General features: G+C 39.3%; 1 non-coding gene across 1 annotated transcript; it reads right to left on the bottom strand.

Moving 5' to 3' along the window:
* Positions 1-16305: 16305 nt before the first annotated feature.
* On the bottom strand, positions 16306-16412 carry LOC127109043 (small nucleolar RNA R71). Its single transcript, XR_007796529.1, has one exon. It is a non-coding gene; the product is annotated as a small nucleolar RNA R71 (small nucleolar RNA).
* Between the last annotated feature and the right edge of the window lie 3477 nt (positions 16413-19889).

A 19889-nucleotide genomic window follows, 5' to 3' on the forward strand; every position in this document is an offset into this window, starting at 1 on the left:
CCCTTTTCACATTTGTTGTAAGGTTGGTATTTTGTGAAAATTTATTTGGGCAAACATGATTGAAGAGATGAGAAGAGAATATACAATTTTATTTACATTTTGTGTTTGGACGGATAAACCCATTGCCTACGTACCATCTTAAAAAAGATTAGGATCAAAACCTCGTAGTTCGGGGTAAAAATCTCAAAATGAGTTGGTGAATTGATTGGTCCAAAAGCCTTAAGGTCTTTTGTTATCCAAGGGAGAAAACTCAACCTAAAACCACAAATCCACCATGTGAGGATAGCTTCAACATGCTAGTGAGGGGTTAACCCTATAATAAGCATGGAAGACTCATTGTCCATCACTAAGGATAAAGGTGAGTATTATATCTACCACAAGGATAACTCAAACCTAATAGCTAAAGGTTATGAAATTTTTTTGATAAAGAGAGTGGCCATTGAAACCACAAAAAGACATTTGAATGGGTTATATTTACCAATAAAAGGTATTTACAAAATGGTCAAAGTTGACTTAAAGATTCAATTCAAAATAAGTGTTATGAAAAGGAAGTTTGAAAATTAAAAGCATAAGGCTTAGGTTTCTAATGTTGAAAGCATAAGACTTCTAACTTGTGTTGTTGCCTACATTATTATTGACCGGCCTCAGATAGTTGTGACTTCTACATAAGCCTTTTGTGCAAACATCTAACACTTGTTTTCAACATTAGAAACCTAAGCCTTATGCTTTTGATTCTCAAACTTTCTTTTCATAACACTTATTTTGAATTGAATCTTTAAGCCAACTTTGACCATTTTGTATATACTTCTAATTGGTAAATATAACCCATTCAAATGTCTTTTTGTGGTTTCAATTGCCACTTTCTAATCAAATTTTTCATAACCTTCAGCTATTAGGTTTGAGTTATCTTTGTGGTAGATGTAATACTCACCTATATCCTTAGTGACGGACAATGAGTCTTCCATGCTTATTATAGGGTTAACTGTAAAGGCAAATTGTCAGACAACATACAATCACAAGTTTCGATGATGACAAATGACCATCATGGATGAATCGGCATTGTCGATTCCACGTCCACAAACAAATGCAACATATCACCTATCATATCCTTCCCTATGCTTATCTAAAACTGCTATATTTCATAAAACATATGTGGATAAAATGTGATCATGACGAAATGCATGAAAACCACAAAAATACGAATTTTTGCAGGTTTGCAGGCTTTGAGTCGACCGCAAGGGTCAGCGCATAAGCCATGGGTCAGCGCATAACACAGACCAGTTGGTGACTGGTCAGTGCATGGTTGCTTGAGTCGGCGCATGGCTTAGTGCAGTTGGCCACGGGTCAGCGCATGGAATACTTGAGTCGACCATAGGGGTCGGCGCAATTCCCATGGGTCAGCGCACGCCGACCTATGGTCGACCGCTCGTGCGTAAACTCAGTTTTCTGAGTATTTTCCACTGTTTGAAAAGCTGTTATTTTTGGTTGGTAAGTTGGTTACTATAAATAGAAGTCAAATTACTTTTATCAACCAACATTTGTCAATTTGATTTCAAGTGTTCAAAGAAACAAGAAAAAGTGAAATAGGTGTCCAAGATTCATCATCTTCATCTTCAACATCTCACAACACATCAACTACACACAACCATTTTTGAAGTGCTGTGTGATTGGTTAAAGGTGATAAGGTTCGAAGCCGAGATTGGGGAATCCGGTTCGGGTTGAAGCTTGTGGCAGGTTTTTTCTTGAATAAAACCGTTAGGGTTTTATCCTCCAAGACTGGTTTGTGTTTGGGGTTTTTTGGATGAATTGCTTCATCAATATTCAGCTGAGCGAAGGTGATTGAGAAGAGGAAGTCTTCATCAGTCTAGTAGCGGATTCGGTGATATTGAAGGGAAGAATTCGGGTTCGATTTGTTGTGGTTGAGATCAGCCGGGCCGAGGGTTTGAAGAACGGAAGGTTTTTCAATAAAGGGGCTGGAATCGGAGGTCTATCAGCAACAATCGAAGGGCTTGATTCATCTTGAATCAAGGAACAAGGAGTGGAAGCTACATTCAACATCTTGAGAGTTCTGTTGTATATGTGCTTTGCAATCCTTGTATAAACGGTTAAATTCAACAGGTGATATCTATTAAATCATCTCAATTCTAGTTTTAGAATTGAGGGAAGACGTACCCCGAAGCGAGGACGGCGGGGGAACTACCTCATCAAATCCTTGTCTTCTTTAATTTTCTGCATAAGTGTTTTTTAGCTTAAAAGTTAAGTGATTTTAGTATAAGCACTTTTGCCAAACATTGATATTAATTGAGTAAGAGGTTAAAACTCTGTTTTTGAATCCAAAGTACAATAGGATATTGTACTAGATTAATTGGAATCACTTACTCAACACAAATATCACTTGGAGTGTTTTTGCACACCAAGTGTTTGATAATTTGCCTAAACCAAAATTATCTTAAGTGTGTATCTAGTTTAATTTGGTATTTGAATCATTGGAACTAGGAATCCTAGTAAGTGAAACAAATCATTGATTGTGCAAATAGTGTAGTGATTCGTATTTCACATTATCTCTAATCCATAGGCTTGACGCATGTCCGGTTTTCCAATAACGGTTCGTTTTAGACTAAAATTTTCCTCGGCCGCTTCCGCACTTGAAACAAATTTTTAAAACCAATTTTAAATTGGTAGCGCCGACTCAAGTTTTTAATTGGGATCTATTCACCCCCCCCCCCCTCTTCTAGATCCGTGTCATAGTCTAACAAGTGGTATCAGGAGCTCCGGTTCACTCCGTGCTTCAAAATATAACTTTGATAGAAAATGGCTAACGAACCTAAAGGGGCTTATAATAGAGCTCCCGTTTTCAATGGTGAAAATTATAGTTATTGGAAAGACTGTATGCGGGTGCACATAAATTCCATAGACAGAAAAATATGGAACATTATTCTCAATGGTCCAATTGAAATAACCATGACCAATGAGAACAATGAATTGGTGCCTAAGCCCGAAGCACAATGGACCGATGATGATGAAAAGAAATACAATTATGATTGGAAAGCCAAAAATATCCTAATCTCCTCATTAGGTGTAGATGAATACTATCGTGTATCCCATTGCCCTACTGCTAAGGCCATGTGGGATTCACTACAAGTTGCCCATGAGGGGACGAACGATGTTAAGTTGGCAAGAATCAACACACTAACACAAGAGTTTGATCTCTTTTTCATGGAGCAAGGGGAAACCATTGCTGACATGCAAAAGAGATTTACTCATCTTATCAATCGATTACATTCACTTGGTAGGCCGGTTTCCAATGATGTTGCTACTAATAAGATCTTGAGATGTCTTAACAGGGAATGGCAGCCGAAAGTGACCGCCATCAAAGAAGCAAATGATCTTACCATATTAGACTTGACAACATTATTTGGCAAACTACAAGAGCACGAACAAGTTCTCTTGAGCCTAGAACAACACGAAAAGAAAGATAAGAAGGACAAAGCAAAGGTGAGTGAAAAGAAATCTATAGCTCTAAAGACTTCCTCCTCGAAGTCTCAAGCAAAAGAGCAAAGTGATTATTCATCGAGCGACGAAGAAGAAGAGGACAAGAGTGAAGATATGGGGCTGTTCGTTAAACGCTACAATCGTTACGTGAGAAAGAACGTCATCCAACACTCCGAGAAGAACTTGGTAAACTTCCGGAAACAATCTAGGTACTCTAAAAATGATGACTCAAAAGGTAAAATGACTAGAGGGTCGTGCTATACGTGTGGAAAGCCGGGTCATTACAAACCGGACTGTCCGATGAACAAGAAGACAAAGGAAAAGGAATCATACAAATCACACAAGAAATCATCAAAGCCAAGGAGAGCATACATAGCTTGGGAAAGCGATAGCGACTCCTCCGATGATGAAAGTTCTAGTGATGAAGATGAAAATGCAAACCTATGTCTCTCTGCTCATCAAAAGAACAAAAAGAAACAGGTACGACATGCTAAATATGAAAAATCCTCTAGTATGTCTCATCATGAATTGCAAACTGCTTTTGATACTTTACACTGTGAAGCGAAAGAGGCCTTTAAAAGGCTTGCCTCAAATAAGAATTTTTTTTCTCATTTGGAACATAAAATTCAAGAATCCGAAAGGAAACTTGAGGCACTTAAAGCTTCTATAGTGGAAAGCACAAAAACAAGTTGTGAGGACCTTAGAAGTAGGATGATCAACTTTGGGTGTGATACTTGTTATATTTGGCAAGGTGAGGTAAGAAACCTAAAGGCCAAACTTGACAAGGCTCTTGAGCCCAAGATTACCTTTGCTATCGACAAATCAAACTTTCGAAAAAGTATGGTTAATCCATATCAAAATATAAATATGTTATAAAGGATGAAGATAGCAAAAGCAATCAAAATGTAAATTTCTCTTGTCTTTATTGTTGCAAGAAAGGCCACTCCATTGCTAAATGTAGGTTTAGGAGATTTTTAGTTCCTAAAGGCATTTATCAATGGCTGCCCAAATGCAACCATTTCGTTCCTCACCATTCAGGACCCAATAAGCCATTGGGTACCTTCTCTTGTTAATTACATTTCCATAGGTACAATTCCTCGAGACTACCGAGAGAAGATGGGTTCTCGACAGTGGATGCTCAAGGCACATGTCAGGAGACATATCACTCTTCATTGACTTCGTGGCTAAGAAGAAGGGATATGTAACCTATGGTGACAACAACCGTGGAGCAATACTTGGTAAAGGTAGTGTAGGTAATCCTTCTTCCACTACTATTTCTGATGTATTGCTTGTCGAAGGTCTTAAACACAATCTACTTAGCATCAGTCAATTATGTGACAAAGGATACAATGTATCGTTTTCAAAAGATTGTTGCAAAATTGTACATAATGATGATAAGAAGAGTATGTTTAATGGCCTGCGTGTGAATAATGTCTATATGTTAGACTTGAATGAAGTATCGTTAACAAGTGACAAATGCCTTGTAACAATGAGTGAAGATTCATGGTTATGGCATAGGCGTTTAGCACATGTTAACTTTGACTTACTAAATAAAGTAGTCTCAAAAGATCTAGTCCTAGGACTCCCCAAAATTAAGTTCACCAAGGATCACCTTTGTGATGCTTGTCAAAAAGGGAAGTAAACGAGGATCTCATTTAAATCCAAAAATTTCGTTTCAACAACGAGACCTCTCAAACTTCTTCATATGGACTTATTTGGGCCGTCTAGGATTAAAAGTCTAGGAGGAAATTATTACGGTTTCGTAATAGTGGACGATTTTTCTAGATTCTGTTGGACTATCTTCTTAGTAAGCAAAAGCGATACATTCGCCGCCTTTGAAAGATTTGCTAAGCTTTCCCAAAATAAATTAAATACAAACATTGTTGCAATTAGAAGCGACCATGGGGGTGAGTTCGAAAATCATTTATTTGAAGAATATTGCGGTAATCATGGTATCGATCATAACTTCTCCGCTCCACGTACTCCTCAACAAAACGGGGTTGTGGAGCGTAAAAATCGAATTTTAGAAGAATTGGGAAGAACAATGATCAACGAAAGTGGTTTACCGAAATATCTTTGGGCCGACGCCATTAGTACGACTTGTTATGTTTTGAATAGGGTGCTCATTCGCCGCATTCTAAATAAAACACCGTATGAGCTTTTAAAAGGGCGAAAGCCAAATGTTTCTCACTTACATGTTTTCGGTTGCAAATGTTTTGTATTAAATAATGGAAAGGAAAACTTGGGCAAATTCGATTCCAAGGCCGACGAAGGTATCTTCCTCGGATACTCTCAATCGAGTAAAGTATATAGAATATACAACAAACGATTACTTGCTGTAGAAGAGTCTGTACATGTCACTTTTGATGAATCCAATCCGAGAAACGTCGGAAAGGGTAGTGTTGTTCATGGTGCAGGTACATCTACTGAAGACATACTCAAAGGTGGCGAGCCGGGGATTGATCAACCCGACATAGTCAAAATTGAGGAGGATAAAGATGTACACCATGAGGAAACCGAGGTAGCTCATCCGCCTTCAAACGATGATCTCCCTCAAGCTTGGAAGTCTTCCAAAGACCATCCAATCGACAACATTATCGGAGATATCTCAAGGGGTGTTACAACTCGATCTAAGCTAAGTAATTTCTGTTATCACTTCGCTTTCGTTTCGCAAATGGAACCTAAAAACCCTAAAGAAGCCCTACTCGATGAACACTGGTTTTTGTCAATGCAGGAGGAACTAAATCAGTTCACTAGAAATGAGGTTTGGGACCTTGTCCCTCCTCCGCGAGATCATCGAGTAATCGGCACCCGATGGGTGTTTAGGAACAAGCTGGACAAAAACGGGGTAATAACCCGCAACAAGGCGCGTTTAGTCGCGCAAGGGTATAACCAAGAGGAAGGCATCAACTATGAGGAAACTTATGCGTCGGTTGCCCGACTCGAGGCTATACGCCTTCTCCTTGCCTTCGCTTGTGCGAAAGACTTTAAACTATTCCAAATGGATGTTAAAAGTGCATTCCTTAACGGTCACATAAATGAAGAGGTTTACGTCGCACAACCTCCGGGTTTCGAATCTCATGAGTATCCTGATCATGTTTATAAACTAAAAAGGGCTTTATATGGCCTCAAACAAGCTCCTAGAGCTTGGTATGAGCGACTAAGCAAATTTTTACTCGATCAAGGTTACTCAAGAGGAAAGGTTGACACAACCCTCTTCATTAAACGTCAAGGAAAGCACTTGATATTAGTACAAATTTATGTAGATGATATTATATTTGGGTCTACTAACATGAATCTTGTGAGAGAGTTTTCAGACCTTATGCATGGCGAATTTGAGATGAGTATGATGGGGGAGCTCACATACTTTCTCGGTTTGCAAATTAAATAGCTCAAAGAAGGAACTTTCGTGAGCCAGACAAAGTACTGTTTGGACCTTATCAAGAGATTTGACATGGCAAAAGCTAAGGCCATTGACACCCCCATGCCAACTTGTACAAACTTGAACAAAGATGAAGACGGTAAGGAAGTAGATGTAAAACGGTATAGAGGTATGATTAGATCACTTCTCTATCTTACTGCTTCTCGTCCCGATATTATGTTTAGTGTATGCATGTGCGCAAGATATCAATCATGTCCCAAGGAATCCCATCTAAAAGCTGTTAAACGAATACTTTGATACCTATCCGGTACTCCGAAGTATGGACTATGGTATTCCAAAGGTAATGATTGTTCATTGGTAGGTTTCTCCGATTCCGATTTTGCCGGCTGCAAATCGGATAGGAAAAGCACCAGTGGCACTTGTCACTTATTTTCAAATTCTTTGGTCAGTTGGCATAGCAAGAAACAGGTTTCAGTTGCTTTGTCAACCGCCGAAGCGGGATACGTTGCCGCCGGTAGTTGTTGTGCTCAAATCCTATGGATTAAGCAACAACTATTGGATTTTAACCTCAAACTCGAACGTATTCCCATCTTCTGTGACAATACAAGTGCCATTAATCTTACCAAGAATCCTGTGTTGCACTCTCGCACCAAACATATCGAAATTCGACACCACTTTCTTCGGGATCATGTAGAGAAAGGTGACATTGTATTTGAACATGTTAATACTGAAAATCAACTAGCAGACATCTTCACAAAGCCGCTAGCTACTGAACCTTTCTTTCATATCAGCCGAGAACTTGGTATTCTCGATATTTCGGAACGGGCATTATAAACTGCTGATTTTACCTTATTCCATTTAAGACTATAATCTTGTACTTCTAACAAGTTGATGTTGTTGCAAGCACAAGTTTATTGTTCATCAAGTTACTCCGGCATCAAGGTGATACTGTTCCCTTCTCTCCCTCTCTCTCTGGAAAGTTTCATGGTTAAATAGCTATACTACATAATAATATTGTATATATATGCATGATGTATCTCTTTGGATGCTTATTGTTGTATGGCATTCTAATTATGCATCAAACTTGTCAACGTATGTGCAGAAAAGTGAAAAACTGAAAATTTTGCCTGTATGAGTCGACCGTAACAGGGCAATGGTCGACGCATACTTAAATTTTTTTGTGATTTTTCAAAAATCAAACAGTATGCGTCGACGCATGCAGAGGTATGGTCGACGCATCACTCAAAAACTCTGTTTTTCTGCAGAAACCCTTAAATCTTCTCATGCATCTACATTCAAAAAGCCTCATTAAATATGCATTTACATTACATTACATTTCAAACTTCCCACTACCTAATAAGTTGCATCTACCTAGTGTCTATTGTCCCTTGATCTTTCCTCTTCCCAAAACCCTAACTTCTCATCTACAAAAAGGGAAACCCTCTCTCTTGCAACATCATTCTCAAAAACCCTCACCAACCTTCACTCTCTACCCACACACACTAAGCTTCAAATCTGTTCAAATGGCTTCCACATCTCGCAGACCTACCGGCAAGAGATCCCGAGAATCATCCGCCGCATCTCTACCCATCTCCGCTGTATCGCTTGTTCCACCGGCTTGCGTCGAATCCTTCAACAAAGATATCGGCAAAAGAGGAGTTGTACGACAACATGCTTTCTACAAACTTACCGCCGAACGCATGCACCTCATAGAAATCATGGCTCTGCTACAGCATCAAGGCATTGTCAAATTCTTGGAATGCAATGCTAAATACAACGAAGATTTAGTCCGAGTGTTCTACGCCGGCCTTCATGATAAATTTCGCGGGCACAAGTTTCACTCCAGGATCGGCACGACAAAGGTATCATTTAAGTCAAACGTTTGGAACAAATATTTTGATATGTCACTGGATGATGCTGAAAATCCTCTAGCTGAGGTAACCGACTCTCACCAAATAGAAGGTTACGAGTTTAGGAGTGCGTTGAACGATATGCTGAAACGACCATACCCTGATCATATTGTGAACAGTGACGCGTTCCCACGAACTGTCACTGCCGGCAAGCTGAAAACAGGAGAACGGATTCTTCAGTGGATTGTCTCACGCATCCTGCGACCAAAGAAGGATGGTCTCTCCAGAGTTGAACAGGCTGAGGTTCATCTCATGTACATTCTGAAGAATAAGCAGAAAATCAACTGGCCCTACTACATTGCCAGTAGGATGTTCAGTCTACGTGATTCTGGACGAGGAACGGCTCTTGCCTACGGATCTTTCATTCAAGAGGTCCTTACTGCAGCCGACGTCAATCATCCGTCCTTCCCGCATACTTCCATCTCATCAGACAAAGAGTTCAGCCCAAAAACTCTGTCTATGATGGGATATTTTTGGTGTGATGAGCGGAGAATGTACAAGTTTGTTCGAAGAGGAAATGTTCCTGCGCCTGTTGCAGCAGATGATGACAGTGATGAAAGTGAAGAAGAAGAAGATGAAGAGGAAAATGAAGAAGAGGAAGCAGGACAAGCCTTTGATCACCATGGTGGAGATAATAGTCCTCCACGCGTTGACACTCACGACTACTCAGACTCCGCTTGGGTTCAGCATTCACATTCAACTGAAGAAGATGTCCCCAACCAGGGTGGCTGGGGTGAATGGCAACATACGGGCTGGTCAACTCAACGTCAATTCTACCAGCCGTATCACCAGGATGATGAAGAATCTCCTCCGTCTCCTCCACAGCATGCAAACTCTTCAGAATTGTTGGATATGATGCGAAATATGCAGCTGGCACAACAATCCTTCATGCAAACTCAGGATGAGCGCTATGCTCATATTAGCAGCCAAATTCAAGCGCAAAATGAGAGGCTTGATAACCTCTCTACAAGCATGAATGAACGGTATGCTGCATTTACCGAAACGTTTGAACGCCAGGAACGATCGGTCGACGGGAGTCTCAAGTATCTAGGCGGTATTGCTGAACAAATATCATCTTTGGCTGACCCCTACAGAAACCCTGATATTTGTTACCGTCAAGGACGACACCATTAGGACATAGGACTGCATATGCATCTAAATTTGTTTGTTGTTTGACTGAATTTTTCTGTTATGCTTGTTTATGCAAAATCCATTGTAATGATTATCTTCTCTTAATTAATGATTATCATTCAGTAATGATATTTGGTGTGATATTGTTATCTGATAGTGTTATTTCCTGTTGAATTTTATGTTATGTTGAATAATCGTTCCTTGTCTCTTTTTGATGTTGTCAAAGGGGGAGAAGAGTACAAGCAGCCAAAATGTTCACCACAATTAACAGTCGGTTTTGCAGATAGCGTTAGATTACAAAAGAAAGGAGGAGTGTGCATAATGTGTGTAAATACTGCATGGTGTTTGTCTCTTTGGCTTTGCACAGGTTGTCATCATCAAAAAGGGGGAGTATGTAAGGACAAATTGTCAGACAACATACAATCACAAGTTTCGATGATGACAAATGACCATCATGGATGAATCGGCATTGTCGATTCCACGTCCACAAACAAATGCAACATATCACCTATCATATCCTTCCCTATGCTTATCTAAAACTGCTATATTTCATAAAACATATGTGGATAAAATGTGATCATGACGAAATGCATGAAAACCACAAAAATACGAATTTTTGCAGGTTTGCAGGCTTTGAGTCAACCGCAAGGGTCAGCGCATAAGCCACGGGTCAGCGCATAAGCCACGGGTCAGCGCATAACACAGACCAGTTGGTGACTGGTCAGCGCATGGTTGCTTGAGTCGACCACAGGTCGGCACATGGCTTAGTGCAGTTGGCCACGGGTCAGCGCATGGAATACTTGAGTCGACCATAGGGGTCGGCGCAATTCCCACGGGTCAGCGCACGCCGACCTATGGTCGACCGCTCGTGCGTAAACTCAGTTTTTTGAGTATTTTCCACTATTTGAAAAGCTGTTATTTTTGGTGGGTAAGTTGGTTACTATAAATAGAAGTCAAATTACTTTTATCAACCAACATTTGTCAATTTGATTTCAAGTGTTCAAAGAAACAAGAAAAAGTGAAATAGGTGTCCAAGATTCATCATCTTCATCTTCAACATCTCACAACACATCAACTACACACAACCATTTTTGAAGTGTTGTGTGATTGGTTAAAGGTGATAAGGTTCAAAGCCGAGATTGGGGAATCCGGTTCGGGTTGAAGCTTGTGGCAGGTTTTTTCTTGAATAAAACCGTTAGGGTTTTGTCCTCCAAGACTGGTTTGTGTTTGGGGGTTTTTGGACGAATTGCTTCATCAATATTCAGCTGAGCGAAGGTGATTGAGAAGAGGAAGTCTTCATCAGTCTAGTAGCGGATTCGGTGATATTGAAGGGAAGAATTCGGGTTTGATTTGTTGTGGTTGAGATCAGCCGGGCCGAGGGTTTGAAGAACGGAAGGTTTTTCAACAAAGGGGCTAGAATCGGAGGTCTATCAGCAACAATCGAAGGGCTTGATTCATCTTGAATCAAGGAACAAGGAGTGGAAGCTACATTCAACATCTTGAGAGTTCTGTTATATATGTGCTTTACAATCCTTGTATAAACGGTTAAATTCAACAGGTGATATCTATTAAATCATCTCAATTCTAGTTTTAGAATTGAGGGCAGACGTACCCCGAAGCGAGGACGGCGGGAGAACTGCCTCATCAAATCCTTGTCTTCTTTAATTTTCTGCATAAGTGTTTTTTAGCTTAAAAATTAAGTGATTTTAGTATAAGCACTTTTGCCAAACATTGATATTAATTGAGTAAGAGGTTAAAACTCTGTTTTTGAATCCAAAGTACAATAGGATATTGTACTAGATTAATTGGAATCACTTACTCAACACAAATATCACTTGGAGTGTTTTTGCACACCAAGTGTTTGATAATTTGCCTAAACCAAAATTATCTTAAGTGTGTATCTAGTTTAATTTGGTATTTGAATCATTGGAACTAGGAATCCTAGTAAGTGAAACAAATCATTGATTGTGCAAATAGTGTAGTGATTCGTATTTCACATTATCTCTAATCCATAGGCTTGACGCATATCCGGTTTTCCAATAACGGTTCGTTTTAGACTAAAATTTTCCTCGGCCGCTTCCGCACTTAAAAAAAAATTTTAAAACCAATTTTAAATTGGTAGCGCCGACTCAAGTTTTTAATTGGGATCTATTCAACCCCCCCCCCCTTCTAGATCCGTGCCATAGTCTAACATTAACCCCTCACTAGCATGTTGAAGCTATCCTCGCATGGTGGATTTGTGGTTTTAGGTTGAGTTTTCTCCCTTTGATAACAAAAGACCTTAAGGCTTTTGGACCAATCAATTCACCAATTCATTTTGAGATTTTTACCCCGAACTACGAGGTTTTGATCCTAATCTTTTTTTTAGATGGTACGTAGGCAATGGGTTCATCCATTCAAACACAAAATGTAAATAACTTGTATATTCTTTTCTCATCTCTTCAATCATGTTTGCACAAACAAATTTTCACAAAATACCAACCTTACAACAAATGTGAAAAGGGCTCCCTAGAAGTACCTAGGATGTTTTGGGTGCCTAACACCTTCCCATTGCATAACCAACCCCCTTACCCAGATCTCTGACTCTTTTTTACTAGTTTTTTTATTTGATAAAACTTTTAAGTTTTTGTTCGCTTTCTAACCATTCCTTTGGATAAATAGAAGTGCGGTGGCGACTCGACTTGTATGATTTACCTTAGATTTAGTCAATATCTCTAATGGTAATGAATACCCCGCTACACCAACGGGAAATCCTCCCAGTTAAAGCAGGTTTCTCAAAAATGTACTTGATTGGATCCATTTTGGATATCAACCAAGTTGTATGATTCAACATATACTGGCGTAAGCGCTTAGCAGCCCAAGCCAAAGCATAACATGTTTTCTCAAGCATTGAGTATCGAGACTCGCAATCAGTGAACTTCTTACTCAAATAGTAGATGGCATACTCTTTCTTTCCTGATTCATCTTGCTGACCCAATACACAACCCATAGAATCTTCAAGAACAGTCAGGTACATAATCAATGGTCTCCCTTCAACAGGCGGAGACAGAATTGGAGGTTCAGACAAATACCCCTTAATACTGTCAAAAGCTTTTTGACAATCTTCGGTCCAATCATGAGACTGATCTTTCCGGAGGAGTTTGAATATCGGCGTACATGTGGCAGTCATGTGTGATATGAATCTGGAGATGTAATTCAAGCGGCCAAGAAAACCTCGGACTTGCTTCTCAGTTTTAGGCGCAGGCATCTCTTGTATTGCTTTGACCTTTGCAGGATCAACTTCAATACCTCTTTCACTAACAATGAAGCCCAATAACTTGCCAGAACGGACTCCAAATGTACACTTGTTGGGATTCAGACAAAGCTTGTACTTCCTCAAACGCTGAAAAAGCTTCAACAGGTGCTCTACATGTTCAATTTCCGTTCTTGACTTAGCAATCATATCATCAACATATACCTCGATCTCTTTGTGCATCATATCATGAAACAAGGTAGTCATAGCACGTTGATACATGGCTCCGGCGTTCTTCAAACCGAAGGGCATCACTCAATAACAGAATGTTCCCCAAGGTGTGATGAATGTTGTCTTATCCATATCCTCGGGTGCCATTTTGATCTGATTGTATCTGGAAAATCCGTCCATAAACGAGAAGACCTTGAATTTAGCTGTATTATTTATCAACATATCAATATGTGGTAGAGGGAAATCATCTTTCGGACTAGCTTTATTCAAGTCTCTATAGTCCACACACATTCGGACTTTTCCATCTTTCTTAGGCACGGACACAATATTGGCCACCCATTGAGGATATGTAGAAGTCACCAAAAACCCCACATCAATTTGCTTCTGAACTTCTTCTTTGATTTTCACTTCCATATCGGGATGAGTTCTTTTGAGCTTTTGCTTCACAGGCACGCACTCAGGCTTCAAAGGCAGGAAATGTTGCACGATATCAGTATCTAGACCAGGCATGTGATAACATGAAACTATATCACATTTTTAGACTTGATTTAATTAAATTATATCGTTATTTGATTCAATTTATTTTATATTATTCGATATTACTTGGTATTTTCTTTTTATTTATTTCAGGTATCATTATTTAAAGCACGTGTGAAAAAGAAAGAAGAGGGGTGCAAAAAAAAGAGGATTTTTAAGGAAAAGCATCTCACCAAAGCCCAGCCCACGTTTGGGGCAAGGAAAATGGCTGTGACGACCGCCACACACACGTGTCGAGCGTCACGCCCCTTTACCTAGTGTTACGACCGTAACACATAGTGTGACGGACGTCACACACCCCACTCCTATTTTTTTGGCCTTGACGTGCGTAACAGAAGGACGTTCTCCCCTAAATTCCTCTTGACTCGTTGACACTTTGGAACCCTACTGAAGATACTTTTGGGAAAACGGTTATTTTATGGATGAATATAAATAGACCTCAAAAGATCCAACAGAGCGGATCAGATCTCATCTCTTCTCTCTTGGCCGTGCAATATTTTTCCTGCTTTCAAATTTTCCAGCATTCTAATTTCCAAGCATTTTATTTTCTTTTCTTTTCTAGTTTAATTTCAAAAGCATTCAATTTATTTTCTCACGATAGTTTCTACACCGGAAACTATTGTGTAATTTTTACTGGATCTAACCTTACGTCAGATCATAGTATTTTATTTCCTTGTTTTTACTTTCCTGTCTGATCGAGAATTGTGAAGAACAAATCCAACCGACTTGTGGTGGAGTGTTCGAGCATCGAAGCTAGAAGTTAAATTCCAGAATTCTAGTATTTTTCCAGGTTCTTTAATTAATTAATTTATAGTTTTAATTTACATATGCTTTGTTCCGCTGTTTATATATATTGTTTGCCTGATATGGCCGTATTTATGCATGATTATTGTTTATGCATGTTTAGTATGTCCGGCTAATTAATTTAGATATCGGTATGTAAAGTAAGCGGAATAAAGGAATCAAAATTGAGTTGGTTTAAATTTATTTCAAAATATAGTCACTCTTTTTCTGGTCTCAATTTACAAAGTTAATACCAAGGTTTTTGTACGAGAGTAAAAGACATACAGAAGTTAAAATCAATAGAACGACGGTTTGAGTTTTTAATTGGACAGTGTAAATTGAACATTAACTTTAAATCAGGGCGAAAGCAATTTTTAAGGTTAATTAAATTCTAATCATTTTCAAAAATTATTTTTAAAAGTTAAATGTGAGGACGAGAGTTAAGCATTTAAGTTTAATCATTTAATCTAAGTCAACAGAGCGAGAGTTTGAGACGAGGGTGTTTAAACGGTTAGTATTTTCTCAAAAAGAGTTTCTATAGATTCTATTGTTTTCAAAAAGTGATTTTAGATTTAACGAAATAGTGAGAGCGTACGTTAATATAAAGTCATAGTCTGATTCAACAGAGCGAGAGTTTGAGGAAAAGACTTTTAATTAATAGTGTCTACTGAAAAGATTTATTTTAAAATTAAGAAAAAGACCAACGAAGATTTGATTCCCTAATTAAGACGAACTACATACCGATGTCCGTGTTATTTGATATTTAATCTAGATCTAAATTTAGTTTTACTTTTCCCCCTAATCACTAAAGTATCATCCTCCTTAGCTTTACGCAGTAACCCTAGAAAAACGGTAGATCGATTCATTAAGTCCCTGTGGGATCGATATCTTTTAAAACTACGCGATTAGACTGTGCACTTGCAGTTAGTACCCCGACAGACTCATAAAGTCGCGATCATGTTTTTGGCGCCGTTGCCGGGGACTTTTATTTAGTCGATATCGTAACTCTTCTGTTACATTGTAGAGACTAAGGCAATTTTTTCCCTTCTTTTTCGTTGATTTGTATGCCACACACTCGCTCACAAGGCGAGCCGTACTACTTACGAATCAACGACGTTGAACGATATCTCCGATTATTACGACGAATTTGGGAGTATCGTGTTAGAAACAATCTTCCTCCAATCGAAATTCCTGATCTCAAAAATCTCCTTCCTTCGGCGATACCAGCGATGGCCGAACCAGCTCGTGCTCTTCGAGATTACGCTGCTCCATCGCAAGATGAGCCGCATTCGAGTATTGCTCCACCCGCAATCGAAGCGAACAACTTCGAACTTAAACCTTCGCTGTTGCAGGCAGTGCAACAGAATCAATTTTCTAGAAATCCTATCGAGGATCCAAACCTTCATCTATTCGTATTTGTCCAATACGCTGACACTGTTAAGGCTAATGGTGTCACTTTAGAGGCAATTCGACTTCGTCTCTTTCCTTTCTCGTTAAGAGATAAAGCTAGAAGATGGCTTCAGTCTCTTCCTTCCAACTCAGTCACCACATGGAATGAGTTGAAGAAAGTCTTTCTTGCCCGATATTTTCCTCCAAGCAAAACAGCCATGTTGAGAGCCCAGATAAATGGATTTAAGCAAAAAGACAACGAGTCTCTTTTCGAAGCATGGGAAAGATATAAGGACATGATGAGACTCTGCCCACACCATGGTTTAGAGGACTGGTTAGTAATTCACACTTTCTACAATGGTCTCCTATACAACACAAGGTTAACAATAGACGCCGCCGTCGGTGGTGCGCTTATGGATAAACCTTACACCGATGCTTATCAACTTATCGAGAGCATGGCCCAAAATCATTATCAGTGAGGAAGCGACCGAACAATGGTAGAGAAACCTCAAACAAAAGGAGGCATGTACGAGATAAGTAGCCTTGATCATGTCAATGCAAAAGTGGATGCTCTTGCCCAGAAAATTGAAAGTTTAAATGTATCACCTCCAACCACCGTGGTTGCCGTAACTCAAAATTGTGAAGTCTGTGGAATTCAAGGTCACACTCCTACAGATTGTCAACTCCTAATAGGAATTCAAACAGAGCAGGTGAACTATACTCAAGGAAATCCTTACTCGCATACCTATAACTCAAACTGGAAGAACCATCCTAATTTTTCATATAAAAGTAACAACGCTTTATACGCGCCAGGTCAAGCTCCCAGTCAAGCTCCAGCTATACCTCCTGGATATCAAAAGCCGACCCCATCTACACCTAACAATAACGTTCCTAGGAAATCCAACTTGGAAATCATGATGGAGAACTTCATAGCTTCTCAACAGCAAACCAATAAAGAGTTCTTAAACCAGAATGTACACACTAGCGAACAGATTAAATAACTAGCAAGTAAAGTAGATGCCCTGGCTACCCATAACAAAACGCTGGAAACACAAATCTCGCAAGTAGCTCAACAACAAGCACCCACTACTGCCCTAACTGGTACATTTCCCGGACAGCCCCAACCTAATCCGAAAGGCCACGCTCATGCAATTATATTACGAAGTGGTACAGAGGTAGAAGGACCATCTGACCCAAGGATTGAGAGCCAAAACTCTAAAGGATCAACTAAGGAAGAAGGTAAACCTAAGGAAAAGGAAGAGTGTAATAAGGAAACCGTAGAAAAAAAAGAACCTTATGTACCTCCACCGCCTTACAAACCACCTATCCCTTATCCTCAAAGGCTAATTAAAACCAAAGACGCGGGCCAATTTAAAAAATTTGTTGACCTACTGAAACAATTAAACGTCACAATTCCTTTTACAGAAGCTATTACACAGATGCCCTCATATGCTAAGTTCTTAAAAGAAATCTTATCTAATAAAAGGAAACTTGAAGATAGCGAAACCGTTACACTCACTGCTGAGTGTAGCGCAATAATCCAAAATATGCCTCCTAAACTTAAAGATCCTGGTAGTTTCTCTATACCCTGTCATATAGGAAAATTTGTCATAGATAAAGCTTTATGCGATTCAGGAGCCGGTATCAGTGTTATGCCCTTGTCCATATGCAAGAAACTTAAAATGGGAGAATTAAGACCAACTAAAATGTCTGTGCAATTAGCAGATCGTTCCGTTAGATATCCCGTAGGAATTCTTGAAAACGTTCTCGTGCGCATAGGTCAATTCTACATTCCCACCGATTTTATAATTATGGACATAAGAGAAGATGAAGTTACCCCCATTATATTAGGTAGACCCTTCTTAGCAACCGTCGGTGCTATCATAGACGTAAAACGAGGACGACTCACTTTCGAAGTAGGAGAAGAGAAAATTGAGTTTATTCTTTCCAAATTTTTGAAAGCACCTGCAATAGAAGACACATGTTACTTCATGGATATCATCGATGAATGCATAAAAGAAACAGAATTCGAAAATGACGATTTATCCGACTATCGTGTAGAAGACAAACTGAACCAATGTTTAGCAATAACATCAGACCCTACGCAATGCCTTAAGAAACCAACCCTCGACCTGAAAACACTTCCCAAAAATCTGAGATATGAATTCCTAGACCTAGAACTTGAACGACCAGTAATAGTCAATGCAGACCTAGGAAAACATGAAACCGAAAAACTCCTACATATCTTAAGAAAATATCCAACCACATTAGGATACAACATCACCGATCTTAAATGGATAAGTCCTTCTATTTGTATGCACTGCATCATGCTATAAGAAGACTGTAAAACTTCTAGGGAACATCAGAGGAGACTAAACCCGATCATGAGTGAGGTAGTGAAGAAGGAAGTAACAAAGTTATTAGAGGCAGGTATCATATATCCTATATCCGATAGCAAATGGGTTAGTCCCGTACACGTAGTACCAAAGAAAGGAGGTATATCAGTGATCAAAAATGAAAAAGGAGAAACTATAACCAAACGAATTGAATCGGGATGGAGAATATGCATTGACTACAGAAAGCTAAACAAAGCAACCCGAAAAGATCATTTTCCTTTACCATTCATAGACCAAATGCTAGAACGACTAGCCAAGCATTCTCATTTCTGCTATCTAGACGGTTACTCAGGCTTCTTTCAAATACCAATTCATCCTGATGACCAAGAAAAGACAACGTTCACATGTCCTTTTGGTACCTTCGCTTATCGACGAATGCCGTTTGGCTTGTGCAATGCTCCTGCAACCTTCCAAAGGTGCATGATGGCAATATTCGCCGATTTTCTCGAAAACATCATGGAAGTCTTTATGGATGACTTTTCCGTATGCGGGCAAAGTTTCGAAGAATGTCTTGAAAACCTAGAAAGAGTTCTAGAACGATGTGTAAAAGTGAACCTAGTACTTAATTGGGAAAAATGTCACTTTATGGTACAAGAAGGAATCGTTTAAGGACACATCATATCAAATAGAGGAATTGAAGTAGGCAAAGCCAAAATAGAAGTAATCGAAAACCTTTAACCTCCGAAAACTGTGAGGGAAATACGAAGCTTCTTAGGACATGCCGGTTTTTACCGACGATTCATTAAAGATTTTTCTAAAATAACTAAACCTTTAACCGGATTATTAATGAAAGACGCTGAATTCATCTTCGACAATAAATGTTTAGAAGCATTTCAAACACTTAAACAAGCATTGATCTCCGCACCCATAATGCAGACCCCGGATTGGAATGAACCTTTCGAAATAATGTGTGACGCAAGTGACTACGCCGTAGGCGCTGTTTTAGGACAACGAAAGGATAAAAAACTTCACGTCATATATTATGCGAGTAGAACTCTAGATGAAGCCAAATGAATTACGCCACGACCGAGAAAGAACTTTTAGCAGTAGTATTTGCACTAGATAAATTTCGTTCCTACTTGGTCGGAGCTAAAATAATCATTTACACTGATCACGCTGCCATTAAGTACCTCTTAACAAAAAAGGACGCTAAACCTAGACTCCTAAGGTGGATCTTGTTGCTACAAGAATTTGATTTGGAAATCAAAGATAAAAAAGGAACTGAAAACGTAGTAGCAGATCACCTCTCTAGACTTGAAAACCTGGAACCGGAAAGAACATCGATCAACGATGATTTCTCGTACGATAAACTTATAGCTAATTTGGAAGAAAATAGAGCTGACGTGCAGGTAGAGACCACATTGGTTGTATGCGTTACACCATGGTACACTGATTTTGTCAATTAT

This window comes from Lathyrus oleraceus, chromosome 7 (genome assembly GCF_024323335.1).
Source record: "Lathyrus oleraceus cultivar Zhongwan6 chromosome 7, CAAS_Psat_ZW6_1.0, whole genome shotgun sequence".
Classification (NCBI taxonomy): Eukaryota; Viridiplantae; Streptophyta; class Magnoliopsida; order Fabales; family Fabaceae; genus Lathyrus; species Lathyrus oleraceus.